This window comes from Narcine bancroftii, chromosome 1 (assembly GCF_036971445.1).
Source record: "Narcine bancroftii isolate sNarBan1 chromosome 1, sNarBan1.hap1, whole genome shotgun sequence".
In the NCBI taxonomy this organism is placed as follows: Eukaryota; Metazoa; Chordata; class Chondrichthyes; order Torpediniformes; family Narcinidae; genus Narcine; species Narcine bancroftii.
The window spans coordinates 199,481,988-199,509,627 of NC_091469.1; the positions used below are offsets into that span (position 1 = coordinate 199,481,988).

Sequence of the window (27,640 nt, forward strand, 5' to 3'; positions counted from 1 at the left end):
CAGCTATCTTGAAACAATTTGAAGCTTACATTTGTACAAGCATTCAATGAGCACATACTTATGCCACAGGAAAACAAAATTTGCACAAAATTTTTGCACACACTGACAACTTTAAAAATTAGAGGGAACATTGTCCCCACCCCTCCTCCCCACTTTATTCCCCTCTGTCTCAATCCCTCAATGCCTGGTAATTGAAGAACTCTAGACTGTGGTCCTTCCCCACAGCACCTTCACATTGGCTGCACCAAGTATCAGTGAGTCACTCAGCACATACTCTTCCATCCTGGAATGGACCAGTCAGCAGCATTCCCACATCAACATCTCCGTGTGCTGAAAATTCTAGGACATCCTCGTGTTTTTACAAGAAATTCACTCCACGTGGACGCTAAACTTTCAACCAGAGAAGACTCTCACTCCTTTGGTTGGACAGACTTTAAAACCAGCTTCTGATGGTGTGAAAGTTCATATGTAAATTGTTGACACAGCCAGATAGTACCTTCCAAATAGATATTGAAGTTGCTTTATAATCACAAGGGTCTGTATGTGGCGGCAACATTAATTTCCACTTTATTCCTCAAAACAATTCCATTCATCATTCAAAGGCAAAGCGTAGATGCCAAGAGAAAAATAAAAATCTGAAAGTGTTTGAGAAACCTAACAGACCTGACCAATCAGACCCAGGTGTCACATGATCAATGTTACACATCGCTCAGTAAGTTGTGTAATGAGCCAGAAAATTTTGGTTCCAGTTTCACATCAGACACAGAACACAAAAATGTAAGCTGGTACTCTGACACTAAAGGAGCACTGTACTTTGGTGCACATTAAACCAAGGCTCTGTTTCCATTACAGGAACCCATCCATAATGCTGATACACATTCAACCCTTCACCCATTTCTACCTTCCATATTTCAGGACAGATTAAAAAGCAGCACTTTCTTCTCACCTCTTCCCTTCCACCCCCACTCCACTAGTTTATTCCAGGCCTCACTCCTGGAAAGATGCTTGCAAAACCTCCCACCTAGAGAGACAAACAAAACAAACTCCCTTTCTGGGTACCTCTCCCTTTGTGGCAGAGTCTGCACAACATGAACCCAATTGTAAAAAGTTCCAGCGCCCTGTTTATTTGCTTTCTTTGTTAATTAGCCTTTTAATACTGCCAATGCTACTGCTGGATTGATCAAAAGGGACCCATTGGTCCTAGGATTAAAGGCCTCTGAAGATCAATATATGGCATGAATTGTATACACCCTATTACTGATTGTAACACAAGCCACATTCCAGGCATAACACTGCTGCACTCATTTTTCCTCTTAGATATCTAATATTCTTCTTGGGTTGCTAAATGGCTAAGTGTTCATTCAAACAACAAATTCCACTTAAGTCCTATTCAAAGGGTAATTTTTCTGGATTGTGACTGAACCCTGTTATCTAAGCCATATGAAAATTGGCAAGGACATGCTAGAGTTGTACTTTGACATAATTAGGGACTTTCATTGATCACTTTGTACAAAGATACAAAGCAAAATACACATCAAAGTAAAACCAGATAAAGAGCAGAGCGTTAACAGTCAGGGAAATGCGCTGCTGCCTTTTCCATTTTGTTACCATTTTATAGGACACATTCGGAGATAAAAAGTTTAATGGAATTACAGTGAAACCCCTGGTATCTGACACCTAGGAAAATTGGTAGATGCCAAATAAGTGTATTTTCCGGTTGCTTGAGATCCACAATGCCTAACTAATACACCTGCTTTAAGATTAAACAAAAAAACTAAATTGTACTTACAGTGAATAAATTTCACTTGCATGAATATGAAACCTTAAAGCATTTTACTTTATTTTCAGCCACATTCGTTGAAAATATTTAACCATCGCTGCATCTGCAGATCCCTCGTCGCTCACGGAGCCGCCAGAAAGATAAACAATAACATTATAGATAATTAACCCCCACCACCCCACCAATTTTACAGATAAAGCCTCTGTCCCGGGCAACTCTTATTAGGCAAGGTGAAGAAGACAGTTTAAGAGAGTCACCCCCAACAGCGAGTGCCATTGTTGTTTATTCAAACAATTGCTATGAGCAAAGCACCCTGCTGGCTGAATATTCATCTTCACCAAAGGTTTATGTGTTCCTTCGGAGAACATTTACTTTTACAATTTCAAACTTGCATATTTTTACCTGTTATTTTATTCTTATTTATTTATTTGTTTTCCTTGAATTTTTTTTGCCGGTTGCTTGAGGCTGCCAGTTTCTTGCATTCCAGATACAAGGGGTTCTACTGCAATAAATTACAAAATTTATATCCAGTCATCAATCTGTCTTATTGCTATTCATAATATTTCTTGGTGTAAATACCATGGGGCTAAGTGTCAGAGTTAAGGATCTGAAGCTCAGATTGCCGATGGATTAAACAGGACTGTGCAGTTGAAGAGGATGCAGTTTTTTTTTTAATTTTTTATTTTTCACACCATAAATCACATTAGCCATGATATACACTATTTCTTTTTCACACATATACAGTGACTTTTTCTCCCCCCCCCTCCCTCCTCCCAAGCCACCCCCCACCCCCACCCCCTCATCCATTTTAGGTATACAATCTAGGTTGCATTAAACCAGTCAGACAATGTTGTCATTCAACAAAAATACACCAGAAATTCTACTGAGTCCATTCTTTTCTTTCCTTCTCCTTCCATCAACTTAGGTAATGTTTGTTCCCGGTAGGTTTTCGCTATTGTATTTAATGTAAGGCTCCCATACTTGTTCGAATATTTCAATATTATTTCTTAAACTATATGTTATTTTTTCTAATGGAATACATTTATTCATTTCTATATACCATTGTTGTATTTTCAAATTATCTTCCAATTTCCAGGTTGACATAATACATTTTTTTGCTACGGCTAGGGCTATCTTAACAAATCTTTTTTGTGCATCCTCCAAATCAATTCCAAATTCTTTGTTTGTTATGTTACTCTGAAGGGACTCTCTTTTGTTTCTCTTTCTGTAAAGGGACACTGTGCCACACTAATTGTGACTCTTGGCTTTACAGCAGGCTGAAGTCTACTTCTGTACGTAAAAAAATGAATCCTGAAGTTTATTTTTCTTTTATTCCCCGATCCTATTTTAATTATTCTTTCTCAACCTGCTGGCTTAACAGCAAAAAAAAAATCAATTTACACAAGGAATAAGAGTTCCATTCGCACTGATTTAACAGAATATTTTAACTGTCACATGAAGGAGCTGCACACCTGCAGAAAGACCATCAAAATCCCATCTGCAACTGGCTTTATGCTTATCTGCTATCTGACAAAGATTCTCAAAACAGAATCTGCAGTTGACAACAACTTTGGTCCAAGGTTTCCCCACAGAATGTCCAAGCAGGCGGAGAAACTGCAGGGAAAGGTCTGAATGACCAGAAGTGCTGCTTCACATGAGAAATAGGAGCAGATCATTCAATCCTTCTCCCACATCCATCAAGGTCATAGTCAATCCACCTTGTGCTATCACCAAGCACTATCGCCAGATTCTTTTAACGTCCAGAAATTTCTCAGTCTCCATCTTTAAAGAGCCACAACAACTGATCTTTCATTGCCCTCAGGGATGAGAATCTCATGACTCACCACCACCCCCCCCCCAAAGCGTGATGAACTTTCTCTTCATCTCATCAAGACAATTTCTGCTCAATTCCCAAATCATCCCGTCCTCCCCCTCCCCACCCTGATCCCTCCACCAAGGAAGGTGTCCTTCCTGCATCCAACTTATCAAGAATTTTGAACAACTTGATGAGCCTCCCATCTTATCCCTGTAAACGTGAGAGAGAACAATCCCAGTCAACTCGATTTCTCCTCATAAATAAATCCACTTCCTTGTCACCAGTTGAATGAAGCTCATTCCACTACCTCCATGGCAATAGATTTTTTCGTAGGCAAGGAGTCCAAAATGGCCCACTGCTTCAAATGTGCCCTCAGCAAAACTATATGCACTGAGATTTCCTTTCTCCTTGAATCAATACTTCTTATAATAAAAGTCCACATGCCTTAATCGCTTGCTGGACTTCCATAAAGAATCTCAAGGAACTGTCAGCATGTTTAGTATGTTTATGGATAAATTTAAAAAAAGTGGAGGTGATCTCAGATGACAAAGCAGTCTAGAAGAACTGGGAAAGTAGGCCAAGGCAATCCAATGGCATTTAATTCAGCCCAATGCAAGGGGTGGCACTTTGGTAGGTTAAACTAGGGCAAGACTTGCACAGTGAATGGTAGGGTCCTGGGGAGTGTTGGAAAACAAAGAGCCCTGGAGGTATGGGTACATAGTTCCATGAAAGTGGGGGACGCAGGTGGTGAAAGTGTTTGGAATATGTGCTTTCATCATAGAGCATGGAGTACAAATGGAGAAACGTCATGTTACAACTGTACAAGAGGTTGGTCAGACCACACTTGGAGCGCCACATGCAGTTTTGGTCACCCAGCTATAGAAAGAAGACCATTAAGATAGAAAAGATTCCAGAGAACATTACTGGGACTGGTTGGCTTAAATTTCAAGGAGAGGCTGGGACCTTTCTCCCTGGAATAAGTAAGGAGGTGAAACTTTACCAAGATACACAACGATAAATAATCAAAGCCTTTTCCCAGAGTAGGGGAGATATGAAGAAAAATGGCAGAGATTTAAGGTGAGAGGAGAAAGATTCAGAGAGTCCCAAGGGGCACCTTCGAGGATAATATGGAATAAGCTGCAACAGGAAGTGGTAGGAGCAGGTGCAATTATAAATGTCCAAAGGTATTTAGACAGGTATTGAACATAAGCAAATGGGACTAGCGTTGTCAGCATTGTCTACAAGGTCTATTTCTCTACTGCAGAACCATATGCTGACTTAACCCCTTTTATTAACTGGCAATTGACAAAAATAAATGACATCTTCCACAATTATTGAGAATTCTATCACTCAGTTACACACCAAGAGTAATTTATAGAAACCTACCAACCCATGTCTTGAGGAAATCCATGCTGCCACAGGAAGAGTACAGGAATTGCTCCACCCAAGACTGCAAGGAGCTGCAGAGAGTTGTGAACTTATCTCAGACCATCGCACAAACCCTTTCCCCTCCATCTACACTTCCTTCTGCCTCAAAAAAAAGTCTACATTACTGGGCTCGTTCCACCCTGGCCTTGCACTCTTCTCCCGTGGGGAAGAAGATTCACAAGTGCAACATCAACTAGCAGATTGAAGAACAAACTCTTTCTTGCCATTATCAGACTTCCAAATGGACCTCACGAGTAAAACAATGTTGTCTCTTTGCACCATCTGATCTAGATCTGAAACTCTGCACTTCTGAACTGTGCAATGTACAAGACCTATGCAAAATAAGCCTTCATCCTGCACCTTGGTACATGACAACAAACTAGAATATACAAACTCCACACAGAGGCATTTGAGGTCAGTGCCACGAAAGACCAAACCTCCACCAGCCTGTGGCACACAACTATTCTGTTCCTCACAAAGAAAATCTCAAAAATCTCTGTTCCTCCTAATTACTCCAAATCCCTTACTGATCTTCAAGATACAACATCCAGGTTTAACAATATTCCCTGTGCCAAGCTGTGCAAACTTTGGTGTTTTAGTTCCTGTGTTCATGACCAAGCACGAACATTGCCTCCCAATGAAACCTTGCACCAGGCATACACTCCAATCTGTCATTTTCAAAGAGGCATCAACAATGTTATTCACAGCCCGCATCCTTTGCTGTAAATTTCCCAATGCCCTTGGATACAAGACATTCCTTGAAGATGGCACGGAAGACGTTGGCCGCAGGCTGCCTTTTCTTTCCAACTTGAAAGGAAGATTCAATATCCTTTCTATCTTTGAGCTTCTCTTTATTTTCCTCCCTGGTCTGGGCTTTTTTGACAAGTTGGCATTTACTGGATATCCCGGACTGCCCCATAGGAAATTATGGGAGTCATGCCTGTGCAAAGATGCCAAGTTTCTTCTCCTGAAGGAGGTGACAGAACATGATGAGCACTGATAACAACCCAATAACTTTTATGGTCATTGTTATGAAGTCAATCATATTTCCCTGCTCCCATTTTGGGAATTGAACGCTAATCTCTAGGTTGCTAGTTCAAGACTCTGAATTACAATTCAGGTAAGTTAGAACATATATTACTGTGCAATGCAGGCCCTTCAGCCCACAAGGTTGCACCAACCCATGTAAACCTGCTCCACAACCACCTAATTTTTCCATACCCCACACCCATAACCCTCATTTTCCTCACATCCACTTGCCTACCTTTTGAATGTCCCTATTCTACCAGCCTCCTCCACCACCCCCCTCAGCAATGCATTCCAGGCACCCACCACTCTCAGTGTAAAAAATACTTACCTCTGACATCTTCCCTCAACTCACCTTAAACCAGGTGTCCTCTGGTATTTGCTATTGTTATCTAAGGCAAAAGGTGCTGACTGTCCATCTTATCCAAGCCCCTCATCATCTTACAAACATCTATTAAGTCAACTCTCATTGTTTGTCTCTCCAAAGAGAAAAGCACTAGTTCTACTTTGCTCATATGACATATTCTCCAATCCAGGCAATATCCTGGTAAAGTGAAACACAAAAGTTCACAGACACCGTGATTGTAGTAGAAACAGAAATGCTGGAGGAACTCAGCAAGTCTCACAGTAACCATAGGAGGTAAAGATAGATATATAACTGACATTACTTCTGCAACCCTCCCCTTTCTCCTTTGGATCCTTCCTACCCGCCACCTCCTGATCCACCCCATGAAGGGCACTGGACAAAATGGCGACTCTCTGTCTGCCTTACGGTAGGAAAACCTTGAAGAATTTCATGTATATTCCATTCTAAATGTAGTATTATATGACAGTAATGGAACCTTTACCCCAACACCCTCCACTCCAACCCCCACCTGGTCTTCACCATCCCCTCAGAGGTGGAACACTCAGTCCTCAGTAAAGGCCTCATCTTCATCCCCATTCATCCACACCTCAACAAGTTCAGCACATGCCATGATGCCATACTCCTCTTCCATCTGTTCCATCTCTGTGCCCACCTCTACAACCAGGTTTCTCTACCCACCACTATAGACCCCTTCTCCTGCCTTAAACCACCTTCTTCCTCCTCTGGGAGGCCTCGATCCAGCCTTCTGTCTGTTCTAGATGTTTGTATATCCACTGGCACCAATATATCCACCATCTTGACTTCACCACTCCGCTTATTCATTCCAATCTCACCCCCTCAGTAAGCCACTCTCTCTGCACTAATCCCAACCGCCCCATCAAACCTGCAGACAAGGGTAGCGCTGTTCTGCCATGCTGACCTCTATCTGGCTGAAACCAGACAGCCACTCTCAGACAACTCCACTTTCCCTCCAAAAGGGCCTCACTAAAACTCATCAAACCACTGTCTCATGCACAATGTCTGAACTCCTTGCTTTTGGTCATCTCCCTCGCATGGCCTCCAATCTCATTATTTCCCAACCCCAAACTGCCTGTTTCAATCCCCTATCCAAGATTCACAAGCCCATCATTTTCACCTGCCCCACCAAACTGATATCAGCTTACCTCAAAGCTGATTTGTCACACCCTGTCCAGTCCTTCCGCACCTTCATCCCGGATACTTCACTGCCCACCATTACTTCAACAAATTTCACTTCCCTGAACTTGACTGCCCCATCATGGAAATACAATCACAATGCACCTTCATCCCCCATAATGAAGGCCTTAAAGCCCTTTGTTTCTTTCACGAGAGACCTAACCAGTTCCTCTCCACTACCAAACTGCTCCAGCCGGCAGAACTTGTCTCCATTTTCAAGAACTTTTCATTTGACTCATCCCACTTTCTCTAGGTCAAAGGGGTAGCCATAGGTACCTGCATGGGCCCCATTTATGTCTGCCTTTTAGTTGGCTACGTGGAGCAGTCCATGCTACAAGCCTACCCAGGCAAATCTCCTCAACTCTTCCTGGACAACTACTTTGTTGCTGTCTCATGTACCAATGAAGAGCTCATCGACTTCATTCACTTTGCTGTCAATTACCACTACAACCTCAAATTCACTTGTTCCATCTCAAGCAATGCTCTCCCCTTTCTTGAACTGTCTCCATCTTGGGAGACAAACTCTGAACAGCTTCTACAAACCCACCAACTCCCACAGCTACCTTGACAACACCTCTTCACACACTGGCCCCTAGAAGGATTCCTTTCCTTTTTCTCAATTCTTCTGTCTCTATCGCATCTGTTCCCAGGATGAGGTCTTCCATGCCAGATCATTCAAGATGTCCTCCTTGTCAAACAATGTGGCTTCCCTCTACCGCAATCAATTCAGTCCTCGCCCACATATCCTCCATTACCCACATATCTACCCTGGCCCCCTCTACCCCACACACTAGGGTTTCCCCTAGTCCTTGCCTACCACCCCACCAGCCTCCACGTCCAACATATCCTCCTCTGTCATTTCCACCGCCTACTAGGTGATTCTCTCCATCTTTTGCAGGGACTCCCTCATCCACTCCTCTCTTCCCACAATTGCTATCTACCCCTACTACCAGAGGAGGAGTTGCACTTCAGCCTCCTTCTTCACCACCATTTGGGGTGCCAAAGAGACCTTCCAAGTGAAGCAACACTTGGGAATGTGCAGGGATCATCTCTTGCACCAGGTCCTCGCATGTGATCTCCTCAACATCGGAGAGACTAGACTCAGATTGGGAGGTTCATTGAGCACCTTGACTCTGTCCATCACAAAGGCAGATATCCCCCAATGGCCACCCATTTCAATTCCCCATCGCATTCCCTGGACAACGTGTCTGTCCACTGTCTCATGGACTGCCAGACTAAGACTACCCACAAATTCAAGGAACAACATCTCATTTTGGTGTGGGCAGCCTCTGACTAGATGACATTAACAATGACTTTTCCAGTTTCCGTTAGCCAACCCCAACCCCCCCCCCCCCCACCTCACAATCTATCCCTAGGTCTCCTTTCCTCTAGCTCTCTCTCCCTGCCTCCTTTCCCTCAGCTCTCTGCAATCACAGATCTTCCCCTCCCTGATCATCTTTTCTCTTCCTGTCCTCTTATTCATATCCAATTAAGATCTTTTGTCTATTGGTCTGTACTCCTGCACCCCCTTCCCTTCTCCCAGCCTTTTAATTCAGATGTGGTCCTGCTTTTTACTCATACCTCAAGCAATGGTTCAGACCTGAAATTTCAGTTATATATCTTTACCTCCTATGGACACTGCAAGACTTGCTGAGTTGCTTTTACAGCATCCTGGTAAATCTCCTCTGCAACCTCTTCAAAGCTTCCTCGTCCTACCTGTGAGGTGGTGAGCAGAACTGAACACAATATTCCAAGTGTAGACTAACCAGAGTTTTACAGAAGCAATATTACTTCAATGCTCTTGAATTCAAAGGGTTTTTTTAAATTCAGAGATACAACACAACAACAGCCCCTTCCAGTCCAGTCAATGAGCCCATGATCCCAAAATACACCCATTAACCTACAACCCAATATACTTTTGGGCTGTGGGAGGAAACCTGAGCATCCAGAAGAAACCCACACAGTAACAGGGAAAATGTACAAACTCCTTACAGCCCATGCTGGATTCGAACCCACGTTGCTGGCACTGTATAGGGTTGCACTAACCTTACATTGGCCATGACGCTCTCATGATTGATTCACTGCCATGTGCTTCTTGATAGCCTGATTAAAGTGCATCGCCAGTGTGGCTTTGAGCTTCCAAATGTGACTCCCACCTTGAGTGAACTGTGGCCTTGTGGTTATGGTATCAAACTGCCAACCCAAATGGCCAAATTGAACCACATCAAGACCAATTCAACAAGGCTGAAAATTAATGGTTAAGCACAAAAGCTGCCTGAACATCATGAAATCCCTACCTAAGCAGGTTGTTACACAGCCCACAGTACATAAGAGACCATCAGGATCTGTGGAACAGTCCTCATTCTGCCTCAGTGGGCTGTGTATAACTTGTCAGCAAGACTTAGTGGGCAAATGAGAGGTCAAGATAGGATCCATTTCTATTGAAAGAGGATTAAAAACCAGGAGCAGAATTTAAAGTAAATTAAACACCTTTCTAAAGCAAGTTCTCTCAATTGTACAACTGCTAATACTTATTCATTGGTACCATGTTCTGGGAGCTTGCGGTGTACAACTTTGCTGTCACCCTTCCTCATTTTCTTTCCAGAAGTACCCCACTGCGGTGAACCATGTTCAGAGGAAATGCAAGGTCCATGCTCTCTTCACAAGTCCAATGCAGTTCTAACAGACTCTGTTCTCCACCTGTCCTCATTAACCTATCAAACAAACATTATCTATAGCTAATCACCATGGCAAAAATCAAAATCTCCCAATCAGTGGCATTCAATTTGCATTATCTATCCCCTCCCACCCTCTCTGCCAATTAAAAAACAAATTTCTCTCTCTTCCTTCCACCCCACAGTTTTGATGAAGGGTGTTCAAATCAATGGGCTCATTGAGCACATCACCATTTGGATTCCACTTCACATTTTTACCACTTGCAATCTTTTTAAAATCCTGACGAGTTCTTCTGGGTTCTTAATGGATCTAGGTGTTCAGTAAAATTACTGCTTGTCTATGACTACCAATTAGTCGTTCCTATTCTAATCGACTATTAAAATGGCCATTACAGCTGTTCAGTAGTATCCCAATCAAACACTTCAGGATGAAATGCAATTTAAAAGAACCCATACCTGAACTCTTAATCTCCTGAAACACATTATATATTTATTATACCAAGACTGTGATTTAGGAACAGTTGGAGGATACATCGTTTGGCCTCTCAGCCTTCTACGTTCCAAACAATTATTCCTCATCATTTTTGTGTACCTCCATCAGGTCTCTTATCTGGGAAAGCAAACCCACCCTATCCAATCTCTTACATCTCATCCAGACAGCACCCTGGTGGTTTAACGCATTGATGTCAATGCCACAAGGAACCAGACTAGTCTTCAATCTCATTAATCACTTGAATGTCATGCAAGGTGTTTTTTTTAAGATAAGCACCCACTAGACAAACAAACCTCAACATAGGCTGTACAGGTGGACCCAGCAAGAAAGTAATAGACTTGCAGAGAGATGAAAAGCAGAACAAGTCAATTTACCTGCAGTACAGAACTAATTTAATGTTGCAGCTCCATAACACTTCGATGAGACCATACTTGGAATATTGTGTCCAGTTCTAGCCCCCTCATTACAAAATGTGGAAGGTATGGAGAAGGTGCAGAGCAGATTTACCAGGATGTTGTCTGAATTGGAGAATGTGTCTAGTAAGGCAAGGTTAGCAGAGCTAGGGCTTTTCGCTTTGGAGCAAAAAAGGGCAAGAGGAGACTGAATAGATTAGAAAGTAAATAGTCAGCACCTTTTTCCCCCAGGGTGGGAATAGCAAACACCAGAGGACATCTGTACAAAGCAAGGGAGGAAAGTTTAGGGGAGACATCAGGGGAAAGTCTTTTTAAAAACCAGAGTAGTGGGTGCCTGGAATGTGTTGGGAGGGGCAGTGATGGAGCTTTGTATGGGGGCATTTAAGACTTAGGCACATGATTGAAACCAAACTAGTGGCTTATGAGGTAGAGAAGGTTTTGTTTTTAAAGTAGGTCAGCACAACATTGTGGGCTAAAGAGCTTGTATGGTGTTGTAATATTCTATGTGCAACAAATTAACACAGTTCTGAATGCCCAGCACATCTGAAATTGAGTTCAAGATATGCTAACATATTCCACAGGAACAAACTGATAATCACTCATCATCTTATAATATGAGCAATTATTCGAACACCCTCCAGCTTGCAATATCTAGCCCAAAAAGCCTTCATAGAATGTTTAATGAGATTGCCTGAATATAATTCAATCTTACCACAGAACAAATCTAATAAACCTTTACTACATCTTCTTAGATTGAAGGGTCAAAGTGCACATTGTACTCCAACTGGAACACCACTTCCTGACACAAACCCCATACATTGGTGGATAACATTCCAGTGTACATCACTTCCAAATGTCAACTTGTGCAGAGCGACACTCAAATCCTTTTGTATAGTAGCTTGTAACAACCTCCCTCTGGCAGGATGAATAGACAAGATTTTTATTTGAAGCAAATTGTATACAATAAATTCTGAATCTAATTACATTCCACCACCCCCCTCTCCCCGCCCCACCAATCACCTTGTTGGCTGCTTGCTAAATCTCCATTCCACATATTCTCACAGAGGGTTGTATCTTAAACAAATCTGGACATGGGAAAAGGTAATGGCAAGTGCCCAGGACATCACAGACAAAACTTTCACCACCATCGAGGAAATCTACATGGAACACTGCATCAGAGCGCAGCAGCAATCAACAAGGATCCACACTACTCAACACACGCTCTGTTCCTGTTGTTGTCATCAGGAAAGAGGAATAGGTGCCACAAGACTCGAACTACCGGTTTCAGGGACACTTGCCACCCCTCCACCATCAGACCCCTCAACAACAAACTCAATCAGGGACTCATTTAAGGACTCTTACTTATGCACATAATTTATTACTGAATATTTATTTTCTGTATTACACAGTTTATTTACATTTCCCCCTTGTTTACATTTCTCTCTTTTGTATACATATCCATTCAAGTAGTTTTGTGCACTACTGATAACCATATAACAATTACAGCACAGAAACAGGCCAATTTGGCCCTTCTAGTCCGCACTGATCCAAGTACCCTCCTCTAATCCCACCTACCAGCACCCTGCCCATATCCCTCCATCCATATACTAATCCAACTCTTTTAAATGACAAAATGGACCCTGCCTCCACCACCTTTCCCGGAAGCCCATTCCACACAGTAACCACTCTGAGTAATGAAGTTCCCCCTCATGTTACTCCTAAACCTTTGCCCGTCAACTCTCAACCCATGATCTCTTGTATCCATCTCTCCCACTCTCAATGGGAAAAGCTTTTCCACATCAACTCTATCTATCCCTCTCATTATCTTAAACATCTCTATCAAATCCCCTCTCAGCCTTCTACGTTCCAAAGAATAAAGACCTAATTTGCTCAATCTCTCCTTGTATTCCAGATGCTGAAACCCAGGCAACATTTTTGTAAATTTTCTCTGCACTCTCTCTATCTTGTTAATATCCTTCCTATAAATCGGTGACCAGAACTGCACATAGTACTCTAAATTTGGTCGCACCAATTCCTTGTACTTGGTGCGTTACTTCCCAACTCCTATATTCTATGCACTGATTTATATAGGCAAGCATACTAAAGGCCTTCTTCACCACCCTATCCACATGCGCTCCTACCTTCAGGGAACAATGCACCATTATTCCTAGATCTTTCTGCTCCACTGCATTCTTCAATGCCCTCCCATTTACTACATATGTCTTGCTTTGATTATTCTTTCCAAAATGAAGCACCTCACATTTATCAGCATTAAACTCTATCTGTCATCTTTCTGCCCACTCCTCTAAGCAGTTTAAATCCCTCTGCAATCTTTGAAAACTATCTTCATCATCCACAATTCCCCCTATTTTAGTATCATCTACATATTTACTAATCCAATTTACTGCCCCATCCTCCAGATCATTTATATGACAAACAGCAATGGTCCCAATACTGAACCCTGAGGTACACCGCTTGTCACTGGTCTCCATCCTGACAAACAATTATCTACTACTACTCTCTGGCATCTTCCTTCCAGCCACTGTTGAATCCATTTGACTATCTCCAAATTAATACCCAAGGACTTAGCCTTCCTAACTAACCTCCTCTGCGGAACCTTATCGAAGGCCTTACTGAAGTCCATATAGACAACATCCACTGCTCTACCCTCATCAACATTCCTAGTCACCTCTTCAAAAAATTCAACAAGATTGGTCAAACAGGTCCTTCCACGCACAAATCCGTGTTGAGTGTCCCTGATCAGACCCTGTCCCTCCATATACTTATATATACACTATCTCTAAGAACCCTTTCCATCAATTTATCTACCACAGACGTCAAACTTACAGGCCGATAATTGCTAGGCTTGCTCCTGGAACCCTTTTTAAACAAAGGAACCACATGCACAATACCCCAATCCTCTGGCACTATACCCGTCTCTAATGACATTTGAAAAATCGCTGCCAGACTCTGCGCTATTTCCTCACTAACTTCTCTCAAGGTCCTGGGGAAAATCCTGTCAGGACCTGGAGATTTATCCACCTTTATAGGTTTCAAAAGCTCCAGTACTACCTCTTTCTTAATGACTATAGTCTCCATATATACCCCTTTTGCTTCCTTTACCCTGCACAGTTCAATATCCTTCTCCTCAGTAAATAAATTGAAATTCTGCCTGATCCACAGGAAAAGGAATCTCAGGGTTGTATAAAATGTCATGTATGTACTCTGAGAATAAATCTGAACTTTGTCAATAACCTGCATAACAGGATGGTTTTTGCTCAAAGAGGCTAAGGCCCAAATATTGATTCAAATTAGGTCCTATTACCTGCTGTAATGGAAGATTTAAACCGTGTTTCTTACTTTTGCAGTCTTTGCTTCTGCAAGGCTGAGAACCTGCTTGGTTTTTTTTAGAATCAACATAATTTACACCATGAGGCCCAGGATGCATATTTAGTAGACACATCTAAATTCCACCATGGGGCCCAGGATGCATATTTAGTAGACATTATCCAACTTCCACTATGAGGTCAAGAGATGCAGTTGTCTTTTGTTGGTCACAGACTGTCAGGAGACCTTGAAGATAATTAAATCATTTGTTCAAAGAGATAAGATCTGAAGTAAACAACTTTTGGGTAATATAAGCCATGGTCCCACTGCTGAAGTTTGAGACTCTCCAAGAGGTGGCAACATCTCTCAGCAAGAAGAAGAACTTCAAGAGTCCAGCTAACGTCCCGGTCGAGGGAGGTAGAGAAGCTGCTACCGGTGCCCCAACAACCTGCTGCAAGTGTGCAGTCGTTGCCTCGCTTCGGCAGTTGGGACCAGTCCAGGCGTATATTAGTATAATTGGGAAGGGCTTGCATATTGTAGTGTGAATTCAGCTTTAGATTTAGTAATAAAGACTTGTATAAACTGAACTGCTCTCGGTGTGTGTGTCCATTTAATTTTGGTAGCTCGAACACTGTGACCAATCTAAAACGAACAAAGTGAGAGGTACAAGTTTACCCAAGACACCTGCCAATTTGCAATTGATCCTTTTATTTCTACCTCTTATTTTAGATATCCTGTAATCCTCATCAACACTATTCCAATCTCATTAGACCTAACTTTAGTTGCCAATTTCAAATGACTTCTGAATATTCAAGTACAGTATTAGTTCAACTGTATCAATGTCAGAGAGTAAAGCAGCTAAGAAACAGATTAATCAGCCCATTGTGTCTGCACTGACCATCTTACACACATTTAATCCAATTCTACCCAAGCCTATTATTTCTTTCTTTCTTTGGCTTGGCTTCGCGGACGAAGATTTATGGAGGGGTATGTTCACGTCTGCTGCAGGCTCGTTGGTGACTGACAAGTCCGATGCGGGACAGGCAGGCACGGTTGCAACGGTTGCAAGGGAAAATTGGTTGGTTGGGGTTGGGTGTTGGGTTTTTCCTCCTTTGTCTTTTGTCAGTGAGGTGGGCTCTGCGGTCTTCTTCAAAGGAGGTTGCTGCCCGCCGAACTGTGAGGCGCCAAGATGCACGGTTGGAGGCGATATCAGCCCACTGGCGGTGGTCAATGTGGCAGGCACCAAGAGATTTCTTTAAGCAGTCCTTGTACCTCTTTGGTGCACCTCTGTCTCGGTGGCCAGTGGAGAGTTCGCCACAGAACACGATCTTGGGAAGGCGATGGTCCTCCATTCTGGAGACGTGACCCACCCGGCGCAGTTGGGTCTTCAGCAGCATGGATTCGATGCTTGCAGACTCTGCCAGCTCGAGTACTTCAATGTTGGTGATGAAGTCATTCCAATGAATGTTGAGGATGGAGCGGAGACAGCGCTGATGGAAGCGTTCTAGGAGCCGTAGGTGATGCCGGTAGAGGACCCATGATTTGGAGCCAAACAGGAGCGCGGGTATGACAACGGCTCTGTACACGCTGATCTTTGTGTGTTTCTTCAGGTGGTTGTTTTTCCAGACTCTTTTGTGTAGTCTTTCAAAGGCGCTATTTGCCTTGGCGAGTCTGTTGTCTATCTCTTTGTCGATCCTTGCATCAGATGAAATGGTGCAGCCGAGGTAGATAAACTGGATGACCATTTTGAGTTCTGTGTGCCCGATGGAGATGTAGGGTGGTTGGTAGTCATGGTGGGGAGCTGGCTGATGGAGGACCTCAGTTTTCTTCAGGCTATTATATTTTCCTCATATTCCCACCAACTCCCCAGATCCTTCCACTAACTCACACTCCAGGGTCAAGTTGCAATGCCAAATTAAGCTATTGACCCACAGGTCTTTGGGAGGTTGGAACAAGTCACACCAGTCGCTGGACTTCCTCATGGAAAGACCATAGTCTATCTAGGTCGGTAACAGAACGTCAAGCACCATCACTCTGAGCACTGACACACTTCAGGGCTGTGTGCTCAGACCGCTCCTATTAATGCTACTAACCTATGACTGCCTAGCCAGATCCAGTTACAACAGTGTCATCAAGTTTACAGATGACACAATGGTAGTTGACCTCATCAGCAACAACGATGAGTCACACTGCAGAGAAGATGTGGAAAATCTTGCGGGATCAACAATCTGAGTCTCAATGTGAATGAAGGAGATGATTGTGGGCGAAGGAAGTCCAGGGACAACTCGTCTCCACTACACATCAGCAACTCTGAGGTGGAGAGCACCAAGTACCTTGGACTTCATTTAACTAGTGGCCAATCGTGAACACTCAACACCTCCTCACTTGGACTGAAGCGGGCAAGGCCTCCAGCCATCATTATGTCAACCTTCTTTTGGAGCTCTACAGAGTATGTCCTGGCTGGCCACACACTGTGGTATAGTTGTAGCAGAGCAATAGACGAGAGGTCAATCCACAGGACCATAAGAATGGCCGAGAGGATCACAGGAGTCTCCCTCTCTCCCCCCCTCCACCCATCGACGCAATCGAACAGGGTCATTGTCTCAAGAGGATGCGCAAAATAATTGAAGTTTCTTTCCGTACCACACACATCTTTCAGCTGCTCCCATCGGGAAAAAGATACAGGAGTATCAGAGCCTGCACCACCAGGCTGAGGAACAGCTTCCCCCACCCCCACGGGCAGTGAGAATGCTGAACGACCAAAGGAACTGCTCATACTAAGCACCAAAGACTCTCAAATTCGTTCAGGAGAAACTCAGCAGGTCACTCAGCATCTGTAGGGACTAACAGGTAACCAATGTTTTGGGCCCCAAGGCCTTCATTAGGAAGAATCAACTGCCAAAGAACAAAATCATGTCTCTCCCACCCCCTGCAAGTTCAGGAGACATACAAGAGCCTGCAGGTGTTGGAAGCTGGAGCAAAAACGTCAACTTGGAGGAAATCAGTGGGTCGAGCAATGTTAGTGGAAGAAAAAGAATGGTCAGTGTTAGGGGTCGGAACCTGGGGATGGGGCTGATGGGATTAATCCAGCATGGAGTTGATGGGGTGAAAAGCCTCATCCCAGGCCATCTCCTTCAAGCTGGCTGAAGCCTTTACATAATATTTCAAATCTAGTTCACTTTTAAAGGGTCCATTGTCTCTCTAGGTAACATTCCTAATAATGACCCAAAGGAAGCAGCACTGTTACACCATGGGCATCAGTCGGCCTTCGATGTGATTGATCAAGCCGAAGGGGTCAGCTCCCAGCCCAACGTGCCCGGACTCTCATCCGGCTGTTAAGTGGAACCTTCCAATTAGATTTTCACCCATCGACCGAGTGAACAAGTCGGGCATTAATGAGGTTCAACGACAAAGCGAAACCAGCTCCTCCGCCAAATTTAGCAAAATTGCCAATGCCAACCAACAACAGTACAAAAAAATAGCGGCGGGGAGCAGCTCACCTGCGGACCAGCCGTCTTTGTGACACACTGATCATGTCCAAAAAGAAAATGCAACCTGTCCACGTTGATTTTTTTTTGGGGGGGGGGGATCAAATGATATGTTAAATGGAGCCAACCATAAAATCCCCTTTCAGAAAGAGGACGAGTATGACAGATGACAGTGTGTGGCAACGCCGCTGATTAATGGCACTGGGATTATTTGACACCCAATGTCTACGCTGGACGGTGCACAGAGACAGCTCGACGCCGGCTACACAGAGATGCCACTTGGTTTCATCATCACCCAGGGGGAGAGTTTCAGCCTTGCTCCAACAGCCGCCAGATGAACAATTTAAAGGGAGGGGGAACACTGCCTTCATATGGATTCCCGAAATGTTGTAACACTCCAAGGATATGCTCCCTCCCCCGCCCCACCGAATCATTTTACCTCGAAAAAAAAGTAGGATCTTATTAATTCCGCATTTTAAAAAAACCGTGCTCTAAATCCCGGAAAAAAAAATGTCCTTCGGGACTGATTTATCATAACGTGCACAGCTTCCTCCGAACAAGGTGGGACTCTCGTCTCAACAGCCTAGTTCCTGGTTTGATGTACGCACAAAGCATTGTATCGCCCCATTTTAACGCAGTAAACCCCCCCCACAACAAAATTGAAGTATAGAGCAAACAGACACATTTGCTGGCAAGGGCAACACAATACAACGTTACATGAATTTTATTTATTCCTGCAAATACAACGCGGCCGCCCATTTTAAGAAAATCCTCAATGAAAGGTATCCCGCTGTTAAACCAACAGAGGAGAAACGGACTTCACAAGCAATCAATACATTCCAACAGTGACACACATTGAATCCACATTGCACAGCAATATCTGGTCCCACCCCTGACCCCCGTGCTCTCACGCCAGGCCAGCTGCACATGGACTTACCGCTCCTACTGGCACTGCATTCTGTCATTGCACTGAATTATTCCGGTCCCGGGCGCTCTGAATCAAATAATAAAGAATGTTCGTGGTTGAATAATTAGTCAGTGAATTCCCCTGCACAAGTAGGGTCGCTGCAACGCTCACTCCCAACCTTTGTTGTCTGCTACTGTTGCCAATGTATCGAAACTCTCTGATACATTAGTCAAGAAGAGAGAACTGAGCATCTCTAGAACACCAGCTATTGACAACAGGAAGTGCAGGTAGATGCTGTTTGATTGGTACTCCAGCCAATCAGCAGAGAGGCAGCCCTCAATGCGATTCTTGATTGGGGAATACGTTCTCTAATCACTTCGCCCAGTCGGTTCAGTGATCAGGGCGCAGGCCCACGCTCCCAACTGCATGCTGGGACTTGTAGTTCATGAGAAGAGTCCATCAATTTCCTTTCACGTGAGCAAGGAGTCATGCCAAAGCAGTTAATGGCCATAACGCTGCTTTTGAAACTAGGACAATCGATTTGTGCAAAGTAAGGTTCCACAGAGATGATGATAAATTAATTGAAGTGACACTGATCCTTCCAATTCTGACCAATATTTAAATTTCAAATGATCAACTCTTCATTGAAATACTTGTATGCCATCATATACAGATAGAATACATAGAACTAGGTGAGAGAGGGAAAGTTTAAAAGAGACTTGTGGGTTTCTTTTTAACAGAGTGCTGGGTGCCTGGAATGGGTTGGTGGGCCATCAGGTGAGAGAGGGATTCCCGAAATGCTGTAACATTCCTGCTCCTGCTCCTGCCCTCCTGCTCCTGCGCTCCTGCTCCTGCTCCTGAGCTCCTGCTCCTGCGCTCCTGCGCTCCTGCTCCTGATCCTGCTCTCCTACTCTCCTGCTCTCCTACTCTCCTGCTCCTGCTCTCCTACTCTCCTGCTCTTCTGCTCTCCTGCTCCTGCTCTCCTGCTGCTCCTGCTCTCCTGCTGCTCCTGCTCTCCTGCTGCTCCTGCTCCCGCTCTGCTGCTCCCGCTCTCCAGCGGCTCCCGCTCTCCAGCGGCTCCCGCTCTCCAGCGGCTCCCGCTCTCCTGCGGCTCCCGCTCTCCTGCGGCTCCCGCTCTCCTGCGGCTCCCGCTCTCCTGCGGCTCCCGCTCTCCTGCGGCTCCCGCTCTCCTGCGGCTCCCGCTCCTGCGGCTCCCGCTCCTGCGGCTCCCGCTCCTGCGGCTCCCGCTCCTGCGGCTCCCGCAACACCTCTGCTCCTGCGGCTCCCGCTCCTCCTGTTCTCCTGCTCCTCCTGTGCTCTGCTCCTCCTCCTCCGCTCCTGCTCCTCCTCCTCCGCTCCTGCTCTCCTGCTCCCGCTCCTGCTCCCGCTCCTGCTCTCCTGCTCCCGCTCTTGTTCTCCTACTCCTGCTCTCCTGCTCTCGCTCTGCTCTCGCTCCTGTTCCTGCTCTCCTGCTCTCGCTCCTGCTCTCCTGCTCCTGCTCCCTCTCCCGCTCTCCTGCTCCTGCTCCCCCTCCTCCTCTGCTCTGCTCCTGCTCCTGTGCTCCTGCTCCTTCTCTGCTCCCGCACCTCCTCTGCTCCTGCTCCTCCTTTGCTCCCGCTCCTCTGCTCCTGCTCCTCCTCTGCTCTGCTCCTGCTCCTGCTCCTGTGCTCCTGCTCCTACTGCTCTGCTCCTGCTGCTCTGCTCCTGCTCCTGTGCTCCTGCTCCTCCTCTGCTCCTGCTCCTCCTCTGTTCCTGCTCCTCTGCTCTGCTCCTCCTCCTGTGCTCCTGCTCCTGCTCTCCTCCTGTGCTCTTGCTCCTGCTCTCCTCCTGCGCTCCTGCTCCCCTGCTCCTGCTCCCCTGCTCCAGCATCTGCTCCCCTGCTCCCCTGCACTCCTGCTCCTGCTCTTGCTCTCCTGCTCCTGTTCCCCTGCACCTGCTCCTGCTCCACTGCTCCCTTGCTCCTGCTTCTCTGCTCCTCCTCTGCTCTGCTCCTGCTCCTCTGCTCCTGCTCCTCCTCTGCTCCTGCTCCTCCTCTGCTCCTGCTCCTCCTCTGCTCCTGCTCCTCCTCTGCTCCTGCTCCTCCTCTGCTCCTGCTCCTCCTCTGCTCCTGCTCCTCCTCCTCCTCTGCTCTGTGCTCCTCCTCTGCTTTGCTCCTCCTCCTGTGCTCCTGCGCCTGCTCTCCTGCGCCTGCTCCTGCTCCTACTCCTCTGCTCCTGCTCCTCCTCCTCTGCTCCTGCTCCTGCTGCTCTTCCTCTGCTCCTGCTCCTGCTCCTGTTCCCCTGCTCCTGCTCCACTGCTCCCTTGCTCCTGCTTCTCTGCTCCTGCTCCTCCTCTGCTCTGCTCCTGCTCCTCCTCTGCTCTGCTCCTGCTCCTCTGCTCCTGCTCCTCCTCTGCTCCTTTGCTCCTGTTCCTCCTCTGCTCCTGTTCCTGCTCCTCTGCTCTGTGCTCCTCCTCTGCTTTGCTCCTCCTCCTGCGCTCGCTCTCCTGCGCCTGCTCCCCTGCTCCTACTCCTCTGCTCCTGCTCCTCCTCTGCTCCTGCTCCTCCTCTGCTCCTGCTCCTCCTCTGCTCTGCTCCTGCTCCTCCTCTGCTCCTGCTCCCCTGCTCCTGCTCTCCTGCTACTCCTCTGCTCTACTCCTGCTCCCCTGCTCCTGCTCCTGCTCCCCTGCTCCTGCTCCCCTGCTCCTGCTCCCCTGCTCCTGCTCCCCTGCTCCTGCTACCTTGCTCCTGCTCCCCTGCTCCTGCTCCTCCTCCTCTGCTCCTCCTCCTCTGCTCCTGCTCCTCCTCCCCTGCTCCTGCGCTCCTGCTCCTGCGCTCCTGCTCCTTCTCTGCTCCTGCTCCTCCTGTGCTCCTGCTCCTCCTCTGCTCTGCTCCTGCTCCCCTGCTCTCCTGCTCCCATGCTCCTGCTCTCCTGCTCCTGTTCCCCTGCTCCTGCTCCCCTGCTTCTCTGCTCCTGCTCCTCCTCTGCTCTGCTCCTCCTCCTCTGCTCCTGCTCCTCCTGTGCTCCTGCTCCTCCTCCTCTGCTCCTGCTCCTCCTGTGCTCCTGCTCCTCCTCTGCTCCTCCTCCTGTGCTCCTGCGCTCCTGCGCTCCTGCTCCTGCTCTTGCTCCTGCTCTCCTGCGCCTTCTCCTGCTCCTGCTCCCCTGCTCTTACTCCTCTGCTCCTGCTCCTGCTCCTCCTCTGCTCTGCTCCTGCTCCTCCTCTGCTCTGCTCCTGTGCTCCTCCTCATCCTTTGCTCCTGCTCCTCCTCTGCTCCTGCTCCTGCTCCTTCTCTGCTCCTGCTCCTCCTCTGCTCCTGCTCCTCCTCTGCTGCTGCTCCTCCTCTGCTCCTGCTCCTCCTCTGCTCCTGCTCCTCCTCTGCTCCTCCTCTCCTCCTGTGCTCCTGCTCCTCCTCTGCTCCTGCACTCCTGCTCTCCTGCTCCTGCTCCTCCTCCTCTGCTCCTGCACTCCTGCTCTCCTGCTCCTGCTCTTCCTCTGCTCTGCTCCTGCTCCTCTGATCCTGCGCTCCTGCTCCTCCTCCTCCTCTGCTCTGCTCCTTCTCTGCTCCTGCTCCTCCTCCTCCTCTGCTCCTGCTCCTTCTCTGCTCCTGCTCCTTCTCTGCTCCTGCTCCTCCTCTGCTCCTGTTCCTGCTCCTCTGCTCCTGTGCTCCTGCTCCTCTGCTCCTCCTCTGCTCTGCTCCTCCTCCTGTGCTCCTGCGCTTACTCTCCTGCTCTCGCTCTCATGCTCTCCTTCTCCTGCTCTCTTGCGCCTGCTCCCCTGCTCCTACTCCTCTGCTCCTGCTCCTGCTCCTCCTCTGCTCTGCTCCTGCTCCTCCTCTGCTCTGCTCCTGCTCCTCCTCTGCTCTGCTCCTGCGCTCCTGCGCTCCTGCTCCTCCTCTGCTCCTGCTCCTGTGCTCCTGCTCCTCCTTCGCTCCTGCTCGTCCTCCGCTCCTGCTCCTCCTCTGCTCCTGCTCCTCCTCTGCTCCTGCTCCTCCTCTGTTCCTGCTCCTCCTCTGTTCCTGCTCCTGTGCTCCTGAGCTCCTGCTCCTCCTCTGCTCCTGCTCCTGCTCCTCCTCTGCTCCTGCTCCTGCTCCTCCTCTGCTCCTGCTCCTCCTCTGCTCCTGCTCCTCCTCTGCTCCTGCTCCTCCTCTGCTCCTGCTCCTCCTCTGCTCCTGCTCCTCCTCTGCTCCTGCTCCTCCTCTGCTCCTGCTCCTCCTCTGCTCCTGCACTCCTGCTCTCCTGCTCCTGCTCCTCCTGTGCTCCTGCTCCTCCTCCTCTGCTCCTGCACTCCTGCTCTCCTGCTCCTGCTCCTCCTCTGCTCTGCTCCTGCTCCTCTGATCCTGCGCTCCGGCTCCTCCTCCTCCTCTGCTCTGCACCTGCTCCTTCTCCTCTCCTGCTCCTCCTCTGCTCCTGCTCCTCCTCTGCTCCTGTGCTCCTGCTCCTCTTCTGCTCTGCTCCTCCTCCTGTGCTCCTGCGCTCCTGCGCTTGCTCTCCTGCTCTCCTTCTCCTGCTCTTGCTCTCCTGCGCCTGCTCCTGCACCCCTGCTCCTGCTCCTCCTCTGCTCTGCTCCTGCGCTCCTGCTCCTGCGCTCCTGCTCCTGCGCTCCTGCTCCTCCTCTGCTCCTGCTCCTTCTCCGCTCCTGCTCCTTCTCCGCTCCTGCTCCTCCTCCGCTCCTGCTCCTCCTCCGCTCCTGCTCCTCCTCCGCTCCTGCTCCTCCTCCGCTCCTGCTCCTCCTCCGCTCCTGCTCCTCCTCCGCTCCTGCTCCTCCTCTGTTCCTGCTCCTGTACTCCTGCTCCTCCTCTGCTCTGCTCCTGCTCCTGCTCTCCTGCGCCTGCTCCTGCTCCCCTGCTCCTACTCCTCTGCTCCTGCTCCTCCTCTGCTCTGCTCCTCCTCTGCTCTGCTCCTGCTCCTCCTCTGCTCTGCTCCTGTGCTCCTGCTCCTGTGCTCCTGCTCCTCCTCTGCTCCTGCTCCTGCTCCTTCTCTGCTCCTGCCCCTCCTGTGCTCCTGCTCCTCCTCTGCTCCTGCTCCTGTGCTCCTGCTCCTCCTCTGCTCTGCTCCTGCTCCTCTGCTCCTGCACTCCTGCTCTCATGCTCCTGCTCCTCTTCTGCTCCTGCTCCTCCTCTGCTCCTGCTCCTCCTCTGCTCCTGCTCCTGTGCTCCTGCTCCTCCTCCTCTGCTCCTGCACTCCTGCGCCTGCTCTTGCTCCTGCTCTCCTGCGCCTGCTCCCCTGCTCCTACTCCTCTGCTCCTCCTCTGCTCTGCTCCTGCTCCTGCGCTCCTGCTCCTGTGCTCCTGCTCCTCCTCTGCTCTGCTCCTGCTCCTCCTCCTCTGCTCCTGCACTCTTGCTCTCCTGCTCCTCCTCTGCTCCTGCTCTGCTCCTGCTCCTCTGCCCCTGCTCCTGCTCCCCTGCTCCTCCTCTGCTCTGCTCCTGCTCCCCTGCTCCTGCTCCCCTGCACCTGCTCCCCTGCTCCTGCTCCCCTGCTCCTGCTCCCCTGCTCCTGCTCCCGCTCCCCTGCTCCCCTGCTCCTGCTCCTCCTCCTCTGCTCCTCCTCCCCTGCTCCTGCGCTCCTGCTCCTGCTCCTTCTCCTCCTGTGCTCCTGCTCCTCCTCTGCTCTGCTCTCCTGCTCCTGTTCCCCTGCTCCTGTTCCCCTGCTCCTGTTCCCCTGCTCCTGCTCCCCTGCTCCTGCTCCCCTGCTTCTCTGCTCCTGCTCCTCCTCTGCTCTGCTCCTTCTCTGCTCCTGCTCCTCCTCCTCCTCTGCTCCTGCTCCTCCTCTGCTCCTGCTCCTCCTCTGCTCCTGCTCCTCCTCTGCTCCTCCTCTGCTCCTGCTCCTCCTCTGCTCCTGCTCCTCCTCTGCTCCTGTTCCTGCTCCTCTGCTCCTGCTCCTCTGCTCCTGCTCCTCTGCTCCTGCTCCTCTGCTCTGCTCCTCCTCCTGTGCTCCTGCGCTCCTGCTCTCCTGCGCCTTCTCCTGCTCCTGCTCCCCTGCTCCTACTCCTCTGCTCCTGCTCCTGCTCCTCCTCTGCTCTGCTCCTGCTCCTCCTCTGCTCTGCTCCAGTGCTCCTCCTCATCCTTTGCTCCTGCTCCTCCTCTGTTCCTGCTCCTGCTCCTTCTCTGCTCCTGCTCCTCCTCTGCTCCTGCTCCTCCTCTGCTCCTGCTCCTCCTCTGCTCCTGCTCCTCCTCTGCTCCTGCTCCTCCTCTGCTCCTGCTCCTCCTCTGCTCCTGCTCCTCCTCTGCTCCTGCTCCTCCTCCTGTGCTCCTGCTCCTCCTCTGCTCCTGCACTCCCGCTCTCCTGCTCCTGCTCTTCCTCTGCTCCTGCTCCTCCTCTGCTCCTGCTCCTCCTCTGCTCCTGCTCCTCCTCTGCTCCTGTTCCTGCTCCTCTGCTCCTGCTCCTCTGCTCCTCCTCTGCTCTGCTCCTCCTCCTGTGCTCCTGCGCTCCTGCTCTCCTGCGCCTTCTCCTGCTCCTGCTCCCCTGCTCCTACTCCTCTGCTCCTGCTCCTGCTCCTCCTCTGCTCTGCTCCTGCTCCTCCTCTGCTCTGCTCCAGTGCTCCTCCTCATCCTTTGCTCCTGCTCCTCCTCTGTTCCTGCTCCTGCTCCTCCTCTGCTCCTGCTCCTCCTCCTCCACTGCTCCTGCTCCTTCTCTGCTCCTGCTCCTCCTCTGCTCCTGTTCCTGCTCCTCTGCTCCTCCTCTGCTCTGCTCCTCCTCCTGTGCTCCTGCGCTTGCTCTCCTGTTCTCGCTCTCCTGCTCTCCTTCTCCTGCTCTCCTGCGCCTGCTCCCCTGCTCCTACTCCTCCTCTGCTCTGCTCCTGCTCCTCCTCTGCTCTGCTCCTGCGCTCCTGCTCCTCCTCTGCTCCTGCTCCTGTGCTCCTGCTCCTTCTCCACTCCTGCTCCTCCTCCACTCCTGCTCCTCTTCTGCTCCTGCTCCTCCTCTGTTCCTGCTCCTGTGCTCCTGCTCCTCCTCTGCTCTGCTCCTGCTCCTCCTCTGCTCCTGCTCCTGCTCCTCCTCTGCTCCTGCTCCTCCTCTGCTCCTGCTCCTCCTCTGCTCCTGCTCCTCCTCTGCTCCTGCTCCTCCTCTGCTCCTGCTCCTCCTCTGCTCCTGCTCCTCCTCTGCTCCTGCTCCTCCTCTGCTCCTGCTCCTCCTCTGCTCCTGCTCCTCGTCTGCTCCTGCTCCTCCTCTGCTCCTGCTCCTCCTCTGTTCCTGCTCCTGTGCTCCTGCTCCACCTCTGCTCCTGCACTCCTGCTCTCCTGCTCCTCCTCTGCTCCTGCTCCTGCTCCTCCTCCTCTGCTCCTGCACTTCTGCTCTCCTGCTCCTGCTCCTCCTCTGCTCTGCTCCTGCTCCTCTGATCCTGCGCTCCTGCTCCTCCTCCTCCTCTGCTCTGCTCCTTCTCTGCTCCTGCTCCTCCTCCTCTCCTGCTCCTCCTCTGCTCCTGTTCCTGCTCCTCTGCTCCTGTGCTCCTGCTCCTCTTCTGCTCTGCTCCTCCTCCTGTGCTCCTGCGCTTGCTCTCCTGCTCTCCTTCTCCTGCTCTTGCTCTCCTGCGCCTGCTCCTGCACCCCTGCTCCTGCTCCTACTCCTCTGCTCCTGCTCCTCCTCTGCTCTGCTCCTGCTCCTCCTCTGCTCTGCTCCTGCTCCTCCTCTGCTCTGCTCCTGCTCCTGCGCTCCTGCTCCTGTGCTCCTGCTCCTTCTCTGCTCCTGCTCCTCCTCTGCTCCTGCTCCTCCTCTGCTCCTGCTCCTCCTCTGCTCCTGCTCCTCCTCTGCTCCTGCTCCTCCTCTGCTCCTGCTCCTCCTCTGCTCCTGCTCCTCCTCTGCTCTGCTCCTGCTCCTCTGCTCCTCCTCTGCTCCTGCTCCTGTGCTCCTGCTCCTCCTCCTCTGCTCCTGCACTCCTGCTCCTGCTCTTGCTCCTGCTCCTGCTCCTCCTCTGCTCCTGCTCCTGTGCTCCTGCTCCTCCTCTGCTCTGCTCTTGCTCCTCCCCTGCTCCTGCTCCTCCTCTGCTCTGCTCCTGCTCCTGTGCTCCTGCGCTCCTGCTCCACCTCTGCTCCTGCTCCTGCTCCTCCTCTGCTCCTGCTCCTCCTGTGCTCTGCTCCTGCTCCTCTGCTCCTGCTCTCCTGCTCCTGTTCTCCTACTCCCGCTCCCCTACTCCCGCTCCTGTTCTCCTGCTCCTGCTCTCGCTCTGCTCTTGCTCCTGCTCTCGCTCCTGTTCCTGCTCTCGCTCCTGCTCCCTCTCCCGCTCTCCTGCTCCTGCCCCTGCTCCCCCTCCTCCTCTGCTCTGCTCCTGCGCTCCTGCTCCTTCTCTGCTCCTGCTCCTCCTCTGCTCCTGCTCCTCCTTTGCTCCTGCTCCTCCTCTGCTCTGCTCCTGCTCCTGCTGCTCTGCTCCTGCTGCTCTGCTCCTGCTCCTGTGCTCCTCCTCTGCTCCTGCTCCTCCTCTGTTCCTGCTCCTCTGCTCTGCTCCTCCTCCTGTGCTCCTGCTCCTGCTCTCCTCCTGTGCTCCTGCTCCTGCTCTCCTCCTGTGCTCCTGCTCCTGCTCTCCTCCTGCGCTCCTGCTCTCCTGCTCCTGTTACCCTGCACCTGCTCCTGCTCCACTGCTCCGTTGCTCCTGCTTCTCTGCTCCTCCTCTGCTCTGCTCCTGCTCCTCCTCCTCTGCTCCTGCTCCTCCTCTGCTCTGTGCTCCTCCTCTGCTTTGCTCCTCCTCCTGTGCTCCTGCGCCTGCTCCTCTGCTCCTGCTCCTCCTCCTCTGCTCCTCCTCCTCTGCTCCTGCTCCAC

The 27,640-nt window shown here is 49.6% G+C and overlaps 1 protein-coding gene across 4 annotated transcripts in view; it reads right to left on the minus strand.

Annotated features, from left to right (window-relative positions):
* The window catches only part of LOC138737239 (ras-specific guanine nucleotide-releasing factor RalGPS1-like), a 647,381-nt gene extending 628,203 nt beyond the window's left edge, over positions 1-19,178 (minus strand). For all 4 annotated transcript variants that reach the window (XM_069887990.1, XM_069887972.1, XM_069887982.1 and 1 more), the window contains exon 1: positions 18,945-19,178. The gene's annotated coding sequence lies outside the window, so the exon portion shown is untranslated. The remainder of the gene's footprint in view (positions 1-18,944) is intronic.
* Positions 19,179-27,640: the final 8,462 nt, after the last annotated feature.